Source organism: Limulus polyphemus, unplaced genomic scaffold, assembly GCF_000517525.1.
Source record: "Limulus polyphemus unplaced genomic scaffold, Limulus_polyphemus-2.1.2 Scaffold178, whole genome shotgun sequence".
NCBI lineage: Eukaryota > Metazoa > Arthropoda > Merostomata > Xiphosura > Limulidae > Limulus > Limulus polyphemus.
This window is the reverse complement of record NW_013665788.1, coordinates 319,969-342,223: the sequence shown is the minus strand read 5'-3', so window position 1 is coordinate 342,223 and position 22,255 is coordinate 319,969. Positions and strand designations below refer to the sequence as shown.

Sequence of the window (22,255 nt, the reverse complement as noted above, 5' to 3'; positions counted from 1 at the left end):
ATAATCAGTATATGAAATTTGACATTTTTTAGGTGTGAAGTATGAATAAAATTAAAAGTGGTTTAACATAACCTATGGACAACATGGAACAATTTACCCCTTCAAGGATGCTATTGCACAAACATCCTTGGGATAAGTACAAATTTAAGCACACCCTTTACTATGCAAGAAATCATTAATTCACCTCTTAAGCTCCTGTGCTGGCCTCTATTCCAGCTTATGGCAATACATATAAGTGAATTACCTTGCTACAAAAATTGTCTTATCAGAGCATAAATATAGTTCAGTCAAACTGAATTGATATTTCAAGTGTGGAACCTCAAGGCTTTGTGCTGCTGCCCTTACTCTTTTTTTTGTATATGTTAATGATATTGATGAAGGATTGGTCAACAAAATGGTCAAGTTTGCCTATATTAAAGTTTTGGGAGTAGTTGGCTGTGAAGAGGATGCTGTTATTTTACAAATGGATTTTGATCACTTGGCAAATAAATGACAAATGGCACATAACCTAACTGCTACTCTTATACTATAGTATACATACTGCCCCAAAAAGAAGCACACTTTTGTAGCAATAGCATGCAAATCACGAACTCTCAGACTCGCAGCCAGGGCATGCTAACCACTAAGATATGCCTAGCATCAAAGTGAAATAAAAAACTTAAAATGCTAACAGAAATTAACTAATCCCACCTACTATTATCTTTCTTTTTCCCATCTTGGTACTGATAAATAAGGAATGTGTATTTACTTTGTTATGTTTTCTTCTGTTCAAACACCAAATTTCTATTTTTTAAATGGCGACCTTCACCTCTTAACCCAAAAATAAAGTTCAAACTTCCCCAATCCCAGAACAGAAGTGAGTTGTGATTTAGTATGAAGTTTAAATAAAATCTGTTTAGGACACTAGATGTAATGTGAAAATGGTGTCTGTCTGCAGACGGGCTAGCTTTCCCAGTTGTAGTAGTACTAGTATTAAGCCTTAATTTAAGGCTAACCTACCAATCCTATTGCCATTTGTACTAGCAGTAAGCAAAACAATTTACAAACTGATGGACCATATTCCAAATAACTTTTATTTTTAACTATTTTACTTATTTTTAGAAGTGAAATAAGATGTTTAGCCTGGTTTTACAACTTATTTCAATACAGAATAACATAATTTGAACGACAGTATAATGTCATCTTAGTTTCAAAATCAACTTATTTTTTCTTAGTAATTTACTTACAGCTACACACTGCCAAACATTAGTAGTACTACTGTGCAGGAAAATTATCAATAAATTAAATGGCAATATCTGAACATCAAAATACAAGAGAACGCCCTCTGCAAATGAGGCATCATATGTAAGGAAGAAATAGTAATATATTGAATATATAAATTTACGTATTTATTCCATTGGTGTTATATCAGTGGCGTAAGAAGCGTGGAGGGCTGGCCCCAATTTTCAATCTGTCCCAGTAAAAATGTATTAACACTAAGAAAATTACTTTCAGGAAAAGGAGGAGAGTGCATAAAATTTAATCCAAAATCCAAGAGCTCCCAGGGCCTTAATTATGGCGATCCCTGTACCCTGGCCGTAATGGGTACACTTTTGGCTCGGCCAATTAAACCTCGGGCCCACCACCTTTAAGTTGCCTCCTACACCTCTCTCTATATATTTATTTATAAAAATAAAGAGAGAGAGAGAATATATAACTTTAAGATAATACTCTGATTTATCATTGAAATTTCGAGTCTAAATGTATAACTTTTATTTTGTTTTGTTTTTAAAATTCTTGTCAGACTAAATTCAATTGCATTAATCACACCACTGTCTAACGGAAGCCCCCAGAGGCACAGCGGCATGTCTGCGGACTTACAACGCTAGAATCCGGGTTTCGATACTCGTGGTGGGCAGAGCACAGATAGTCCATTGTTTACCTTTGTGTTTAATTACAATCAAATAAACAAGTCTAATGGAAATTTCTATTTTATTTTTATTTATAACTTTGTTCATTGTTTATGTATTTTTCCTTCTATGTATTTTTATTTGCTTGAAACTCTAGCTCACCTGCCTCCAATGAGTATTAGTTATTAAATAAGTCAATTGTATGTTAAAAAACACAAACAACAGGTTTTCCTAATAGTTATGTGTGGATACGAACTCTTAGAACTTATGAGTTAAAGCAAAAAGAATAAATAAAAACATAACGACTACACTATATTTGCCATATCTAGTGCCGACGAATTCTTCTGCCTAATACCAGGGCTCATCAAGCCAGCTGGAATACAACAGACACATCATTATTCGCACAAACAACAATTGTTTTGGGGTGAAGTAGATTAAGTAAATGTAGTGTAATTATTAAGATTTTTATAAATTCATTTACAAATCAGAACTCAAACAAAGATTAGTAACACGATATTATTTATGTTTTAAAAAGAATTATTTATTATTATTATATTTATACTTGAATTAACTTTATCATTATTCAGAAGAACTGACGAACCAGCAAGTTAGTCTTCTTGTTCCAGAAACAAGTCGAGTAACCGTAGCATCAACGAAAGAAAACTAGAGTAATTCAAAAAGCTTATGAATGAAAGCAAAGAAGTATATGTTATTATATATCAACAACATTATATCTCCATATCCAGTGCCGAAGAGGCCTTTCGTTAATATCAAGTCTCATCCGGCCGAATGGTATACGTCAGATATAGTGTGGTCTAGAATTTAATTGTATTATCAATGCTACGAGCAACAAATGATATGGCGTGAACTAGATTAGATAAATGAAATGTAGTTATTAACAATTTTATTTAAGTCAATGACAAATCAGAATTTGGTTAAAGATTAATATTTTTAGCCGCGGCTGAGCGGCTCATAGAACGGCTCTGAGTTTTTTTTTTTTTTCTAAGCACAAATTTTTGGCTCATAGCTCCGCCATCTCTTGACCAATTTTAGATCTAATTACAGTTTTCAATTCAGGAGGTAAAACCGTTTCGATTGATGCATTTAACGACGCCCAAGATCTCACAGATTACTTTACTCTAATCCTGCCTAAAAGCATTTCAATTTGAGGGTAGGATCGTAGAGATCCTGATGAGTAATAAAATTGAATCGGGTAAACGAGCGCCCCATGCTTGGAATTGTTGGCGCACTAAAAAATATAGCTAATAAAAATGGAAACAAAGGTATCATAGATTAATTTACTCTAATCCTGCCTAAGTGAATTTCAAGTGCTGCTGCTATTGAAGATTCCTTTTTTGTAAATTTGTAAATTGTAACTAACAAACAATATTAATGTCAAATAAGTAAAAAAGTAATTACGGGAACTAGGGATAAATCTTTTTATTGATTTTTAGAGATATCCCATTACTAGTAATATTGTTACTGAGGTCATTTGGAGAACTTCAATTCATAATTCCCCAAAATTCAAGCATAGTAAAGTGACTCGATGACGTAATAACGAATACTTTTATTTTATGAAAATTACTTCCCACTAAATACACTTTGGACCAGTTTTGGGTGAACAAATTTTTTATTTCATGTTGAGTGAAGTTACCCACAATATGTTGGTATTTTTAACCAGACACAAGTCAGTAAATTGACAAAATATGAGTTAATATAGCATTCCCCACAATAAAGCCCTTCCACGATAGCTCAGCAGTTGGCCCACAGTGGCTCAGCAGTAAAAATCACGTTTCGATACATGTGGTTGGCATAGCACAAATAGCCCAGTGTTCAGAGTAATGTTTTGTGATAGTATCTAGTATCTTCAAGGATGTTAGTACAACATTATTATTTAATAATATTGCAAGATATCCTTGTATAACTTGTTAAGACAAGCGGCTAGTTCTGTTGTTACTCAAATAAATCTGGACCAACTATCTTCATTGACGTAGGCTCAGAAAGTAATATAAAAGCCAGGCGAACTTGACGGAAGTTGAATATTGTTTCATAGCTTAACGAGAGCAAACTAAAAGTTAATAAACAAAATCCAATAAATAATGTATTCATAAAACAAGAAATATATTTTATTTGTTAATATAAAAATACATTTTTACTTATAGTACAAATAAAGTTTATCTAAGGAACACCAGTCACATTCTTTGCATATTAATTAAACTTTTTGAAACCTGCGCATATTGCTCCGTGATTTAAATAATAGGTTTAATAGTCTTAGCTCGTTTATTCAGAAGGGTTTTAGTGACACTGAAATAACTTACAAGCTAGTCAGTTTTACAACAAGTGAAGCAAAACGATGTTGGAAATGTACTTATTATACACTTCCGGAAACATTAAAAGGAAAACCGGAAAACTTTTACACTGCTCTACAATAGTACTTCGCGGATAAACTGCCGGAACAGCGATTAAACAATGGAGTAACTGTATGTCAGCTTCCTGTGAATAATCATACAACTAGCTACTAAAATAAAAGGCGTACAACAGAAGATGGTAGCGTAAGAATACCGAAACATGTAGAGTCGTTTTAGGTCTGATCCCTGTTTTTAATAAATTATTTATTGTGCAATTATTTTAATGCTGTACTCCTTTTAATATATATATAAGTTGAACAAGTGCCGTTTAAATATATTTAATAGTAAATAACTTTTTAAAATTGTCCAAGATAGCAATTTACTGTTAAATATATTACATTTAGACTTAAATCATTGAATACCAATGTTAATTTAAGCATTTAGGCGTGACATTTATTTAGATGTCTTAAAGGAGATGGCGGGACGGCTTGTATGCACCACCTTCGCCGCCACTAAGGCAATAAGAATTGGAAAAAAAATGAGCTCACAATGAGCTCTCTGTACTCTACCCACTGCGAGTATCGAACCACGAACTTTAGCGTTTTAAGCCCTCAGACTTACCAGGGGGCCGTGGAATGGTCACGGTAAAATAAATGAAATAAAATTTTCCAGATTTACTGTTATATAGTTAAAAACAGTTATTGTATTATTTATAGTAGAGTTTCTCAACAGTTGTGAATAACGTAACCCTAAGTCGACTCTCTTCCGTCTGCATTAAACCCCTCCTCTATGGTAACCTTATATAACAACACTCATATTACCCCCCTAGCACTGTCATACGTATGTTTGCTTAAACTCTCGTCTCTTTCTTGACCGATTTCTCACTAAATTAATTTCCACACAGCAAACTTCACGGTCAAAATGTGCCGCACTTCTCACATATAAGCTACAGCTAGAACAAAATTGAACAAATTGACGTGTTACCTTGAGCAACAAATCCTAGAAATCAGCAGTTCTGCCAGATTAGGTACACTCCTTTAACAAAACAGTATTTAATTTCGTTTAACCTTTTTGTTCACTGTTATAAGGAGTAGCTCGCGCACTACTGAGTCACCTATGCCATTGGTTGAAAATTAGTGGTCCTCCATGAGTCAGCGGTAAGTTTACTGACTTACAACGCTAATATCCGGGAGTCGATTCCCCGCTGTGGACACAGCAAATAGCTCAATGTGGCCTTGCAATAAAACAAACAAACCTAAATGAGAATCGGTGATGTAGAGCACATGACTGTAAAAAAAGCTATAAAACCTTACACATGTGAAAAAAACAATATTTTACAGCAAAATATTGCATGTCTTACAATAAATGAACGTTCTGAAAATAGTATCACAATATGCTCACACATGTAGAATGTATTTTTATTTTATTGTATTAATTTATATTATAATTGGTAGATGATGAAACCGTTATTTTGATTGAAAATATAACTGAAGTAAACCAGTAACACTGAATGATGTATAATGTCTTTAATTATTGAAGAATTCGACATGGTATCATATAAATTGAACATTCTGCAAGTTACCCCAAATGCCAGTAATCACAGAACGAATTACACACTCGCTGTTCAAAAATCAACAACACTGTTACTGCCATGAACACAGTTTACAACACTAAGATTCGGATTTCGATACAACCGATGGGCAGAACACAGATTGCTCATTGTTCTTAATTATTATAAGTACGGTATTACTTAATATTAGGGATCGACAAGGTTTTCCAATAATTCACTCACCGAAAAACCACCCTATTGAATCCCTAAGCGAAAAAAACGACCATTCAAAGTATTGGTTACGATATATTATACGTATAAATATTAATTTTAAAACATACGAAGAAACATTGTTAGGTTTACGACTCATATCAAGATGATATTTTACAGAATTGCATACAATTACCAAGAATGATTAGCCTGAAAACGATCAACGCAAACGAGGATAATTTTTTTTAACATTTTAACGCCAACATTTTGATGCTATACAGACCTGTATAGGGTGTGTAGGCGAATAAGCACAAGTGATTTTTAAAGCTGTTATAATTTAACATTATAGTAACTACTGTACTATACTACTATATAGAACGTTAAGTGCGTTAAATCAAAACTATTTTAAAGCTACGCCACGTCGTACAGTCCATGCCGCCACATCTGGGCATGCTCTCTGACGAATGTGCATCTTGACAATAGCCCTGCAGTGCAATTTCCATTACAAAAGGTTTTGCTCTAAGGTTATTATGTTCAATGAACAGCTCTTCTTACTTCGGGCTTTTGCATAATCTACCTAGTTCACGAGGACGAAAGGTTCCCAATGCTTTACTGTGTGTTGAATTTCATATATATGTAATTGGATTATCAATTTACTACACCTGTACATTCAAAGTACAATTAAAAATTAATCCTCAGTGTGTGTTAAAAATTTGGTATCTAAATGCAGTTTATAATTTAAGGCTTTATATTACATATTTTCTAATTGTTAATTTCTTAAAAAGAACTTTGAAATCTTTTAAACATAACATTTTGAGACAGCGCTGTACATTTTTTCGCTTTAGAACGTTGACAAAATTGTTGCTTTCGAATAGGCCTAATATTTATGGTAAAATGCCTGTAAACTGTAGATGTTTGTTCCACATTACTTTTAATCTGTCTATTTCAATTTTGAAATTAGATTTGCTTAAAAATAGTAAGCTTTTGGCGTTTCAACTGTAACTTTTAATGTCTTACACTACATATATATAAATGACGTTTCAGATAAACTTTTGGCAAATGCTACAAGTTCTTCAAATACCTGTAGAATGATAATTTTCTTTTTTGTGATTGTAAAACACTTAAATACACCAGCTAATTCTACAGCTTACAATAATTTACATTGAATATATTACTTTGGTCAGGAAACTTGTTTCGTTAAAAATTCTTACAGAGGTTTGAATACGTTTTATTAAAATGATTTTGAATGTGTAAAAATTAGCAATTCATAGAACAGTATAAAGTCGCGGTGAAACAACATGTATCAGGACTAAATTTTGACATTGTCCAGCGTTCGTAGGTTGTGTGATGCCGTCGAAAATTGATCACTTTTGGCTAGGAGATGTAACGGCTCTTTCCAAAAACACAAAGTATTTATACATTCAGATCATAAATATTTGTTCAAATTGAGGATTTAGAACTTCGAAGACGAGGATATCCTTTGCATTTAATGGAATTGGAAAACAAAGGAATATGGATCAACTTAGGAAACTAGGACAATCCAGAAACAATACAACAAGTCGTACCCAACTGAGATAGGAAACTTGCGACGTCTTGTAAAAGATAAGAATTCCACGAAAACAAAGGTCAGTGGCAAAAGCCGTCGACGTGCCTCAGGCAACAGTGCGCAATATAATGAAAAATAATATCGGTCTGAAAAAGCGATACAAGTCACGTGTACAGAAGTTGCTTTTACTAAAAAGTTCGCAGGAGAAACCCCTCTATAAAATCCAGCACAACTCTATAGGCAGGATGTCAACCTCTTCTGCACCAGTAAGGTGAAAGCGGCAACCATGAAAGGTTTTTATCTGCTAATCAGAGATAATGAAAATGCTGAAAAACAAATTACCATATAGCGTAGGTAGGAAAAGCAAAATATGGGGAATCACCAGAACAGTGTATAGCCAGAAGGCCACTGGTAATATTAGAAAAGGAGCTCTCTTCTACCTACACATGAGGATTTGTTCGTTTGTTTATTATTTCGCGCAATGCTACATGAGGGTTATCTGCGCCTGTCGTCCCTAATTTAGCAGTAAAAGGCTAGAGGGAAGGCAGCTAGTCATCACCATCCACCACAAACTCTTGGGCTACTCTTTTACCAACGAATAGTGGGATTTACCGTTACATTATAACGCTCTCACGGCTGAAATGGCAAATATGTTTGGTGGGACTGGATTCGAATCCACGACCCGCAAATTGCGAGTCGAGTTCCCTAACTACCTCCACATGAGGGACTAACGACTGTTGGAGCAACCACTGGAATTGTCACTAAGTATTCATCTGAACTCAACACTACTCAATTTGCAGTTATAGATACATAAGTAACTAGCAATCAGTCTTACTTCTCCTTTCAAATACGTTAGAATGCTGTTAAACACCGTCATTTGTACAGTACAATTTTTTTCTTATGTTTAATTACTAACGAGATAAATTTTACATGTATTAATAATTATGCACGTAAAAGCTGTGTCCATAAGCTTCTACCAGAGCCAAACCCATACCAAGTGTTGAAAGGTGTAGGAGCGGTATCTCGCATGGAAGTATGTCGTCATATTGTGGTCTGGATGCCAATAAGATATGTCTCTAACAACACAAAGCATCCAGCTACATCGGAGAAACAAAATGGTCTCGCTAACAATAAGGTATGTCCCCAACAAAACAAAACAGTTAGAGACAGCGAGGAAACATCATTCTAATGTGGTCTAGATGCCAATAAGGTATGTCTCTAACAACACAAAACATCTAGCTACATCGGAGAAACAAAATGTTCTTGCTACCAATAAGGTATGTCCCCAACAAGACAAAACAGTTAGACACAGCGAGGAAACATCATTCTAATGTGGTCTAGATGCCAATAAGATATGTCTCTAACAACACAAAGCATCCAGCTACATCGGAGAAACAAAATGTTCTTGCTACCAATAAGGTATGTTCCCAACAAGACAAAACAGTTAGAGACAGCGAGGAAACATCATTCTAATGTGGTCTAGATGCCAATAAGGTATGTCTCTAACAACACAAAACATCCAGTTACATCGGAGAAACAAAATGTTCTTGCTACCAATAAGGTATGTCCCCAACAAGACAAAACAGTTAGACACAGCGAGGAAACATCATTCTAATGTGGTCTAGATGCCAATAGGTATGCTTCCAATAAGAAAAATCATCCAGTTATATACACATATACGTGGTATTTTAATACTATACTGAAGTTACAATCAATGTACCAGCGTTTTACAGCAATGACTGTAATCTTGCACGTTGAAGTGTGGCTAAGTTTAAAATTTCGATTAAATTCTAAATTCTATGAAAAACTTTATACCGTCCGGGGGTTTCACAGTAAGTCTAAGGGCTTATAACATTGAAAACAGAGTTTCGACAGCCGCAGTGGACAGAGCACAGATAGCCAACTGTGTAGCTTTGTGCTCAATTAACAAAGACAACAACTTATTGTGGTTTGAGCGAATGCAGTGAACACGAAACATTAAAATGTTTTTGTTTGTCTTCTCATACTTTATATAATAATAATATAGCAGAAGTTTAGGTGATAAATCTAGGTACGCATTTAATAGTGGCTTGCTTAATTCGGTTAAAAACGTTCAGGATTTCATTAACTCTTGCGAATCCTGTTTTAAATAATAAAAACAATTGAATGATTGTACTGTGTAAAGCTTTGTTTTTAGTTTTCATATTTATTATCAATGACTCCAAATACACGTATATACTTAATACATGACTTCTCTGTTAAAAACATCATGTGACTGAATTGCATTTTCTCGTATAAACTAAATGACGGAAATGTATTACAGGAGAAAACAAAACATTCTAGATCTTGTTACTTTTTTTGTTACTTGATGTACCACCGATTTGTAATGTCCAATTTATTGTACTGTACGACTTAAAAACGCATATATATATGTATAGCTCTAACATTAGTGTTGTAAGTCCGCAGACATACCACTGTGCCATTGGGAGCATTTTGCAAGCAGGATATTCTATACTAACTTGTTAGGAATTAATCAGACTATCATTCACATTTCAAACTGTGATGTAACATTAAGGAATAAAAATGTAGATTTACCGTATGTTATTGTTGAGCGACTCTTAGCATGACTGAAATGCTCTACAATTACATTTCGCGGTGGGTGGTATAAGTAGCTCAGAGTTTTGGCTCTGAGTGAAACCAAGAGTGCAATACAATTAACTTTTTAAAGTCTATGAAATAATTTGAATTGATAGATTAACTTAATATTTTCTCGTCACTGGGAACGGATACTTTTGTTTGATATGTCATATTTTTGTTGCTACAAAAAAGAATTAATTGTTAATTAGAAAATAAATTAGATCCGAGAAAAAGAGGCTAATCATTTGTAATGCACTTCAAGGATCTATCAAAAATAATGTCAGTATTGTAATGAAACGAATAAATATTATTTTTATGCATTTTGTGTGTGACCAGGTGGTTAGGGAATTCGACTCGTAATCTGAGGGTTGCGGGTTCGAATCTCCGTCCCACCAAACATGCTCGCCCTTTCAGCCGTGGGGGCATTATAATCCCCTATTCATTGGTAAAAGAGTAGCCTAAGAGTTGGCGGTGAGTGGTGAAGATTAGCTGTCTTCCCTCTAGTCTTACGCTGTTAAATTAGGGACGGCTAGCGCAGATAGCCCTCGTGTAGTTTTGCACGAAATTCAATACAAACAAACATTTTGTGTGTGTACAAGGAATCTAAAAACCTTTGGCTGAATTGAAAAAGCAATTTGGGTGGATGGGGCAGGACCTGTTTTTTATAAAAAGTTATAAATCGCTGAATAGCGAAGAGGGGTACTGTAGTTCAGGTCTACTATTGCGGGAGTAAGAAAGGCATTAGAATGAAGTACACGAACTTTGGGCATTCAACAAATAAAACTTTTTAATTATAGAAATAAGAAAAGTGAAAATAAGCAAGATTGCTCAAAAAGAAAGAAGCAGAAATAATATAGAATCTATGATTTGAGTAACATTCTGCCAATGTTTGATTGGAAAGTGTTACAGCCATAACCAAATGTTGAATTGTTTCCGAATACTAAAAACTAATTTTTCATAAAGATCTATATAGAATATAACTAAATAATCTATTGCAGTGATTATTCAATTTAATGATAATTTAGTTACGAACAAACAAACAAACGAACAAATTGTTTTTAACAGTTTTATCGTTAGTTTCTATTGAATTAAGTTTTTTTGTTTGTTTGTTTGAAGTTAAGCACAAAGCTACACAATGGGCTATCTGTGTTCTGCCCACCACGGGTATCGAAACCTGGTTTCTAGTGTTGTAACTCTCCAGACATACCGCTGTGCCACTGGGGGCGTTAAAAACAAACACACCTGGTGACTTCAGCCGATCACGAGATGGAACAGCGATAAGTCTACGGATTTACAACGCTAAAATTAGGGGTTCGATTTCCCTCTGTGGACACAGCAGATAGCCCGATGTGGTTTTGTCTATATATATATATAAATAAAAGACACACACACATACTTCAGCTTAGTGGCGCGTTTGAAAGCACAGGAGGCTGAATTTATACTTTGGTAGAAATGGTTCATTTTTTTGTTATTATCTATAACGGAATATTTATCTTCTATCTGGAGTATCAGAGATGTGTGAAGTTTACTAAAGAGAGCAGCGCTTTTGGAGAATAAAAATATATATTTGGGTCTAAATGCTTAAGTGTATAGTACATAACCATACTATTTAAAATATAGAACGTGCTCGCAAACTGTAGTTGGTAGCTTTGGATTTCCCGTAACACGACTTTCTTATAAAAGTAATATTTATGAATACGTATCGTTTGAACTGATATTTCCTATTACGATTGGAAAAAAAAAAATGTTATACATAAGTGTTACGCAGATGTTTTCTCCGATCACTTTTAGATTTCTCTGATACCATGCTTCCGACACAAATATAATGCTATTATATTAATACATGTAAAAACAACAATAACAATCAAATAATAAATACACTCATTGGATGAAGACCTACTGTATCCGCTAGATTTTCAATTAGCCAATGAAATAGACGAATAAAAAAACGAAGTAAAAGTAGAAGCCAACGCAGTTAGTTTATTAATACACGACTCCAACGAGGCCACAATATGATTGTCTTTAATCAGTAATGTTGACTGATGACCACTAGAGGGCCGTATAGGTACGAAGACGTGATTTTCTGATAATGCCTAATGATTATACCACACTATAATGGCACATCTAAGAGATCTGGTCGTAAAAATATATCATTTCCAAGTAACGTTTTCATCTGCAGAACACGTAATGGTGTATACTAATCCCATGGGAGTGCTTTTAGATTAGAGGAGTGATGACTATCTCGTTTGAACTGCACGATGGATTTTAAAACCATTTTGCCTAAAGTTTTGTTGTTTTAGTACTAATATTCTTCCGCCCTCTCTGAGACAAGTCACCTGACAGTGGCAATAACTACATGAACACTCATTTGTGGCTACAGCCAAACTGGCTTTAACCTTGTAGACGCGATTTTGATATTTATCATGTTTACGGCCAGCATAATTTTAGCGTTTTGAGCTATTCAACACCGTGAGTTGCAGGGATAGAATATAGGATCGAAGTCAACCATTTTTGAAAATAAAATAGTAGAAGATACATTAGTGTTTCTTACGTTGTGCTTCTGTTGACGTCACTTTACTTGTCCAATTAGGTTAGTAAGAATGATGAAGCACTACCACAAGGTACCTAACACTACATTCTTAGTTTGTTTTTCTGTTTTTCTCACAATATGAATAATATATTAATGGAACTTCGAATACAGTTTCTATTTCGTAAAACATTTCGCAGACACTAGACCTCAAATCACCAGAATTGAGTTCTTTGACTTGATTATAACAAACAGTTTGCTGAAATAGCTTTTAAAATAACTATATAAGATACACAAATTTGCCAAAAAACAAGTGTTTAGGTTAACACAGGTGACCAAACATTAACTTGATGTATTTGACATGGATTTTAAACACATATTATGCAGATGAAAACACTTGAAATAGGTTTATAAGTTTGGAGCACAAAATTTAAAATGATGAAAACTTTGCAATGAAGTTTAAAGTAAACAGAACTAGTGTATCTTGTCAGATTCCCAAGTTATATGTATATATATATATATATTACACCATCGGATGAAAGAGTTATACGCTTTTTCTCAAGGATATTTCCTCCAATAGTAGTTAATGTCTTCACGCCTTAAATCTCCAGGAATTTGATGTCAGAAACATAAGGAAAACAATAATACGTTTACCAACAACAGTTTATAACAATAACGATTTTTTTTTCATTGTTGCGGTCAATTTACTATTGTATTAATATAATATAAGGAGAATAATGTATACTTATATACGTGTTTAAATCCAGTGGATTCAAACTATGTGTTTTACCATATACCTTATTGTACTTGTCCTACTTCTACAGATGCAAGTCATTCCGAATATTTACAAGAGATCTGTGAAGCTTGCGTGCTCAACTTTGTTGCTGCAGTTATTCATGAATAAAGATGATGATTTTAACATTGTTTATTTTAGAGAAATATAACGCATAGAAGCGATAGGAAAAAAGAAATCTGATATGTTATGAATTAAGTCAAGGACCTGCTGTTTGCAGAACATTAGAAAGCTCGAGGTCTTCACATGCTGCGTCCCTCCATTCTACCAACATCCCCACGATGGAGACAGCGGAATCGTCCGTTAAGCTGGAGCTCTATCAATGCTTTCTCTGCGAGTTCTTGAATAGCACGAGTGACATAGCAATAACAAGAACGTGTGGTTCTCTGGTGGTTACGGAAACGTAATAAGGCCTTCTAAACAGATGTGAAGATCTATTTGTGCAGGTAAGGATTACACATTCTACTATTTCAAGATATTTTCGTTAAGAAAACGGTTATTAATCGCAGACATGGAAGCATCAATATAGACTTCTTTTGAACACACCAACGCTTGCTGCTCTCAGCGTGGTTGGCACTCGTACCACTTTGGTGGAGTCGATCGTTAACAGCATATACGCTGTATTATTATACATAGACGTAGATGTAAATAAATGTAGCTGTCTTCCTCGCTCTGTTTTCTCTCTCTGTAGGTGAATCGCCTATTTTTTATTTCGTGACGTACCTTGAATACCAATGTTCCCTTGATAACGGAAGATTGCTTTCTTCCTGATTATCTATATATGTATGCCTATGTATATATATATATATCCACTTGTATTCTTCTCCATTCGACTTTAATCCCATCTAGTTTAGGGACAGGACGCTCCAGTATTTTTACATTAGCCAAGATATTTTACACTCGAGTCACCCTGACAGCAACCCTAAAGACGGGAATTCGAACCTGCGACCCGCAGATTACAAGTCGAACCCCCTAACTACCAGGCCATGCCGGTACTTGCTTATATATCCACTTATATACATATATAAATGTATATGTATACATAGCTTACTTTTTTTGTTGTATTATGTAGGAGGTACTTTTATAGTCCTAGCACAGATGTCTTGTATTAAGAAATATACGTAAGCACATTTTTTTCTTGAGTGTTAGAAAAATATTATAAACATAGCTTAGATAAAGATAAATGTAAATGTATTTTAATTAACTTCCACATGAATATAGGACCATTTGTATGTATGTACTTGAAGGCACGCAAAATGAAAAACAAAAACAACAGAAATAGACAAATCAGAAATAAATTCAATACTTCAAACTTATTCAGAAGCCAGATCACCCCTTTTCACTTTATCCATGAAAACGGTTTGGTTATTGGATTGCTCTAATTATGAATCATTTGCTTGGTTAATAATCGAAAATTTAGTCTAAACTTATATCTTTGTTTGTTTTTAATTAAGCACAAAGCTGCACAATGGGCTATCTGTGCTCTGCCCACCACGGGTATCGACACCCGATTTCTAGCGTTGTAAATCCGCAGACATACCGCTGTGCTGCTGGGGGGGGGCAACTTATATCTTCTGGACGTATGTATCTTTGCCTATTATTCTTTATTAATTTAAGCTAATTAAAATTTCAAATTTAATATACAATACTTTCAGAAAAAAATATGTATAACATTAATTTGTAAAGCTTCATGGTATTATACTGTACAATTTAGGAGTCCGCCTGATCATCCTAAAGAACCTCAAGGAACACGACAAGGTATCATAATGGACACCCCAGTGAACAAGTAACAGAATATGTAAATGTAGGTAATTAAAGTAAGAGAGAAAATAATAGTTAAATATCCATGGCATATTTCTGATGTACATAAATTTTACATATCTCATACCAGTCTATGGTTTCGAAGAAAATTCATATTTATAACAAGAAAAGAAAGATTATATTTGTCGAAATGTGTCGTTTGTGGTCTGTTGTCACGCTTTGGGATGTTCTGTTGAATCTCTGTAGTCATTTAGGGTAACTAAATTCACCGTGGTCTAGTGCTCTGAAACTGTGAAAATATGTTATTATTCAAATTTAATTTTTATGGCCTTTAGATTCTAACTCCCAGAAACATTGATACTAACTCGTGGAAGAACACCACCGATCTTATCTGTTTATCGATTAAGCTAATGGAGAAAGTATAACTTAGATGATTCAATAAATTTAAGGGGAAAACGTTTTATAAAATAACTCCACCAAAAGAACAATGAGATGAAATTAGGTATACTTTAAGAGTATCATTTTTTTTCACTGAACACAATTAACGATTCAGTTTCGAACAAAATGCATCGCAACCCATGGAGTATACATACCGCCAAATTCATGATGGCCAGAGTCAAGGTCTGACTGAATTTACTTGCGAGAAATAGTCACATTTAGCAAAAAAAATAAACCAAAATGAATAACAAATATGGACTATTTTGGCATGCATATATTCTTTTCACCTGTTAGGTATATTTGTTACCAATAGGTAGACGAAGTAATGTGAGTGTAACATTTAGCTTTCTGAGCTCGCATGAAGGGTAAAGTCTTTGACGTATATGGTGTCCATGAAGATCTCAGTGGTGTTCCAGTCAGGGCTTTTACTGCCTACTCCAAGCCCCCTATTGTTTCTTATTCTAGGTGTTTCTTCACAATCCTTGCATCATTCTGCACCAAATCAAACTTTGGTTCGATTGCATTCACAAAACATCGTGCAAATGGGTTCATTACGATGTCTATCTGCTCATCGAAAGCACAATAAGATCTATAAGTTCATTTACACTGATGTCTCTCCCATGTCATAAAACTGGCTCTGCAGATGCGAAATAATTGATCGTTGTCAGAGATATGAAACCTTGACTTATCCGTGAAAAGTACAGGCGTTAATGGTATTCCTGCCAATACTGGCACTCTCGATAAAACTCGTGTCGTCAACTGTGGGGCTGAATCAGGTCATGAAGCCTGTTTGGTCCTGATAATCACCCCAGTTATTGTCTTGAACTTTATATGAGTCAAAAGGCAAAGTACTACAGCTCCTAACAGGAATTTTAGCAGATATCAAATATTATGTGGCGTAATTAATATTTGAGGGCTTTATCCAATCCCCGTAGTGTGTCTGCAGGCTTACCACTACATGAAAACGAACTTTCACTTCTCTCTTGTATTTTTTACTTACAGCATCTAAACGTTCAACTCTGCATGACATTGGTACTTTTGCCAAAGACCTCTAGCTTTCATCTGCAAGTAACATTGTTACACAATTATAAGGTTGGTTAGTTGGTTGATTGGCGCTTTTTGGCGCAAAGTAACTAGGCTATCTACACTAAACAAACATTGCCAACGACACTGTCAACGTCATGGGTACACAATTATAAGGAAACAGTAACCATAAGGGAAGCAATAATCAAACCAGCAAATAATTCAATCTGAAGACGAATTGAGAGCATGCCTTTCCCGGAATGACAGATAGCAAGTGCAAAAATCACCGAAACGTTTTGTGAATTGTCACAACAAAACATGTAAATTGTGCATCTAACTAATTACATGTCGATTTTTTGGTTTGTTCTCAAATGTAGTAATTCAGCCTGTATTAAATGTTTGCTCCATTTGATATTTTAGTAAAGTGAAACTTAAATTTAATTCATTTCGATATATCTACTTATATATAGAGAGTGACATATATTTTCCAAGCATATTCTTACTATGAGGGTTGTAAGTAAACATTACTATAAAACTTTCGAATTTTCTCTATAACTTATTTTTAGAAGAAATGCACGATTGAAATAAATTGGTTATTTTTCTCTATTGTTTTAAGTTGTTACTTACAGTGACCTTTAGCATATTAACGAATCAACTTTTTATGTTGGTGATTCCTAGCATAAACAAATTTGTTGTAAACAACTCCTTAGTAGCAATAGTAACAAGCATCCTTTACAATAGAGATGGCACAAAGGATCGCCAAAAATATTCAAATAGATTTCAAAAACCTCAGAAGCGCTTTAAAATAGTTGACTATTCTTGACAATGTTCTTGAAAAATAATAGTAAATTATTCGAAAGCACTAGAGCTTATGGATACTTTAAAACATAATTCAATGTATTATTGATAAATTCTGGAAATTAATCTACACTGTACAAAGTGTTTTTTATTTATTTTGGCTTTAATTTACCCATTCAGAGAGGAACTGACTTAATATGTCTGCTAATACCTAACAGAATGAAGTTTGTTTCAGGAAATCAGAAATTTCATGGAGTTTCTGTAACGCTTTTACTAAAATATGGAAATTTAAGATGGCTCATCTATTCTTGACAGTCATTTCAAGCAGTTGCACATTTCTTGATTTTGATACCAACGCTACAAGCTTTTTTAGCATACAATATAGTGCAAGTTAATTCTTTTTGTTACAATGACTAAAGTTATCGAATTGTAGATACTCGAATTATATTTTAATCATTTTTAATATTGACAAAATCAGCTAATTGCTTGTAGAACAGGTAAAACAGACCTAAAGATCACTTTAAATTCTTTAAAAACATTTCTCGTTAGGATTGTAATGCATTAGTCTTGTAGATCTGATAAGGTAAAACATTCGGTAATGTCGTGAAACGCTAATAAAATAAACATTATTAGGCCTAATATTCGTTAAAATTGTACCATGTTGACTAAATTGAGCTAGAATAGGTAGACAGAATATTATTAGGTCCATAATTAGATTTTCAGTTAGACCTTATACGGTACACTAGTTATAAGGGTTGAAACACCTTGATCAAATAGATCTTATCTGGTACTCTGCTCAAAAGGATTGGAACTTCTTGATCAAGTAGACCTGATAAAGTGGAATATTCATTAAGGCAACACCTTGATCAAATAGACCTGATCATCGGAATATTCATTAGAAATGTTAGGTTTCAATATAGAGAATATTTCTATACATTTTAATACGTTGGTAAGATAGACCTAAGAAGTATAGTCTAATTAATTTAATGTGGTGATGTGATCGAAGATATTATGTCTCAAAATTGTAATATGTTTATTACAATGACCTGATAAAACAAATTACTCGTTCAATTAAGATCACCTTTTATTAAATAGCGATTTAAATCGGCCACGTACATCAGCTTTTATTATCATGTTTCGTAGGTTATGCAGAACTGAACTGTGCATAAGTATTATGTCATGTTGATTAAGAAAACCTCAAGGATTGCCCTAAGTCGATCATAGATTTGATCTGGTAGAATCCATTAGGCATGGCTTATTTTTCAGAAATAAATTGTGAACTTTTATTGGTGGAAAAATAATTTTTTTGTGATACGAAAAAAAAAAAAACGTTTAAGTTATTATGGGTTTTGAACTGTAAGCTCATGTTCAGCTGAAACAACATCAAAAGTACCTAAAACATAAACGTCATTAAACTTCTTTGAAATTGCTTAGATCGTTCCAAAAAATCGTTAAGCAGATGTCCCTCCAAATTGTTCCTACAACTAAAACTTGATTACTGAACATTAACAGTATATAGGTGCTCAAGAAATCGTTTACAAAAACTGATAATCTTATGAAAGTGTAAAATGTACGAATTTCCCAATTTATCCATCCATACCTCTCTCAACTATTATTTCCCAATTTGTTTCTGTTATTTTATTTGTAAAAAAAAAAAAGAATTAAAAGGGCAGCGTTCAGACACCTTTCACCTCTTGAACAATGTAGCACCGAAATAAGAGATATACTTTATAAGATCTAAAATAGTTTAAAAGAAGCTAATTCTACAAAGAAGAAATCTTACTGGTATCTTGTCATCACCTCCAAGAGCATATTAAAAATTTAGATGTCGAAAATATGATTAGATATTTTGAAAAATGATTCGAAATAACTTGAATAATTATCTTACAATTTATGGAGCATGTTATATTTTTGTATTTTTTGAAAGACTTTTTGTAGTACATATTGGAGGTATTTACATATTTTGATAAAAAGCTTAGAAAAAACGATCTTCATACTCCAGATATGTATAAAATATTTTTTTTTTTAATTTTAACTAACGTTTCGTCTTTGCGGCTTCATCAGGGTTAATATACACAACTGTTATAAAATTTCTTTAATATATATATCTGGAGTATAAAGGTAGTTTTTTGTAAAATTGTTATCAAAATTTTGAAAGACTTACTACCGAAGTTTCATATACACCTATGAAATTATTAGATATTTTTATGTGAGCGTTTCTTTTAAGTTTATCAAGCTTTTGAGGTATGTTTTTATTAGATTATGTAACATTATGGGTGTAGTGCATCTTCAGCCCATATAATAAAAGAGGAATTACATGCATAGTTTGAGATCGGTTAATTCACTTCGGATGCAGATAGTGATACACACACACACACACACACACATATGTATATATATATGTGTGTGTCTGTGCATGTTTTTTTTTATTCCTGTAAACTCCCAGTGGAGCCGCAACAACACCTCGCCAACGGAAGGTGTTGTTGCAGTTACTTGTAGCAGGTTAGTTTTTACGGGGTGGAGTTGCTAGCCCCGCGCCCAACCCTCCCCTGGACTTGGGACCAGGCAAAGTCGAGGTTGGCATGTTTGGTGTGACGGGGATTCGAACCCGCGACCCTCAGATTACGAGTCGAGCGCCCTAACCACCTAGCCATGCCGGGCCTGTGTCTGTGCATTACATCTTGATAATTATCTGTGGTATTCCACACACATATGTTTAATAAAATAGTCTAATTTTTCTATAAAAGCCCACAAGAATGGAAACTTCTGTTAATAGAACATTAAGACGTATTTCTCGGTTTGTCTTTCTTTGTACACCCATATCCTGCTTTGTAATCACAGTAAGAATTCTCTTCAGAGATATTACCACGACAATATTTCACTTCATTTAAAAGGCACTATTGAATGTGGACTGAACAGGCTTGATCCATCATTATATATTTTCGTAATAATACATTTATGTGTCTCACAGCTGTTTTAAAATCGCCAAAACTCCTGTTTCAATTCAATTAATCGCAGTAAATAAATGCCAACAGTAAAGAGTTTGCAAGTTTCAACGTGACTAAATGTAGAAAAACAAGTAAAAGAATCTACAATTAAACCGTGTAACACGAGCCTAATGTATTTCTTTATATAATGAAAATAAAACTTAATTGTTTATTGCTAAAAGAAATTGTGTTTCGAGGAGTACGATTTCCAGTATTTTTCTGCAGCTGGCAGCTTAAAGTCTAACTCAAGGAATGCAATTCCAAGAAAATCACCCAATCGAGAGAATAGTGTCATTCAAAGAACTTTGATGTTCAAATCGGTTTATAACATTCTTGATATAAATGCAGGAACATAGGTAAGGTTTTTTACTGACGAAACAAAGATTGAGCTTTTGGGAAACTATGGAAGAGTTTTATTCGGAGACGTGATTGTCGTAAATTTAAGCAAGAGCGTGTGTTAGGCAAGTAGTATACGAATCCAATTTATAGGCCTATATAGCTATAGAGTGGTGTGGCGTGTTAGTCCTGAGGTACAATTCTCAATATCAGAGTTAACAAGCTTGATTCGAGTCAGTGCGGCACCATAAAATATTTCCCTGCGCTTTAAATTATTGGTTCGTTGTAGGAGTAACAATCAGTCCCTTAGCATGGTAATTAGGTGCCTATTCTCTGCTCAGTAGTTAAAAACTAGTAGCTTTGCAATATATACAAAATTACAACAGTGTCGAAATGTTTTCTGTAGAAGAAATAGGAGATATTATAAAAAAAAATTGTGGCATTATGGAAGACATTGAGAACGATTTGTATTTGAATTTCAGTAGGATTATGACCCAAAACATAATGCACAGTTGAGTAAATAGGCATGTGGAAGGCTGTTGATATAAGCGCTATGAAGTAGCTGATGCTAATTTAATCGGAAATTCGTGACACCAGCTGAAAAGCAGCAACGTAAAAGATAAACGAGCTAATCAACTTAGGTAATTTTGGGGAGAATGTACAGTAAAGTCCGTCAGTGACAAAGCTACACAATGGGTTATCTGTGCTCTGTCCACCACGGGTATCGAAACCTGGTTTCTAGCGTTGTAAGTCCGCAGACATACCGCTGTGCCACTGGGGGGCAAACAAACTAGTGATAATCCTTATGCAAGGCTAAAAGTGGAACTACTGAATAATGATTGTTCAATTCGTTCCGTACTAAAATCAAATTTTAGGTCTAATGTTGTAATATTGATATTAAATACAGCAGGCAAACCATCACAACACTTTCCTAATGTAACTATTCATGAAAACGTGGGCGTTGATATCTTGGACTCAGACTTTTGACCGATACAGTATAGATATGTTGAAAATTCTATTTAGTTTTTTTGTCATTTTAATGGTTTTTTTTCCCAGTGGTTGTACAAATGCCAAAATTTGGCCATTTACAAAGTCGGAGATAACAAATGGACTTTACATATATATATATATATTTAACGTGTATCTCTTGTTTCTTAACTTTTAATGTCATCATTATTTATCACATAGATAGAACCCCGAAATTTAGCGTTATAAGTTCTTTATCTTACCACCGAGCCATCGAATACAGAAAAAAGCTTAAAATAAAGATTTTGTTGTACAAAAATTATGGAAATTTAACTTTTCCCACCTCTAATCGTGTACAACTTTGCGTGACAATGCAGTAGTTATTTTTGTTATGAATAAATAAATATATAACGTTTGTTTGTTTGGAATTAAGCACAAAGCTACACAATGGGCTATCTGTGCTCTGCC

At 34.0% G+C, this 22,255-nt stretch overlaps 1 pseudogene; it reads left to right on the top strand.

Annotated features, from left to right (window-relative positions):
• The first annotated feature begins 13,498 nt into the window (after positions 1-13,498).
• The window catches only part of LOC106478071, a 101,083-nt pseudogene continuing 92,326 nt past the window's right edge, over positions 13,499-22,255 (top strand).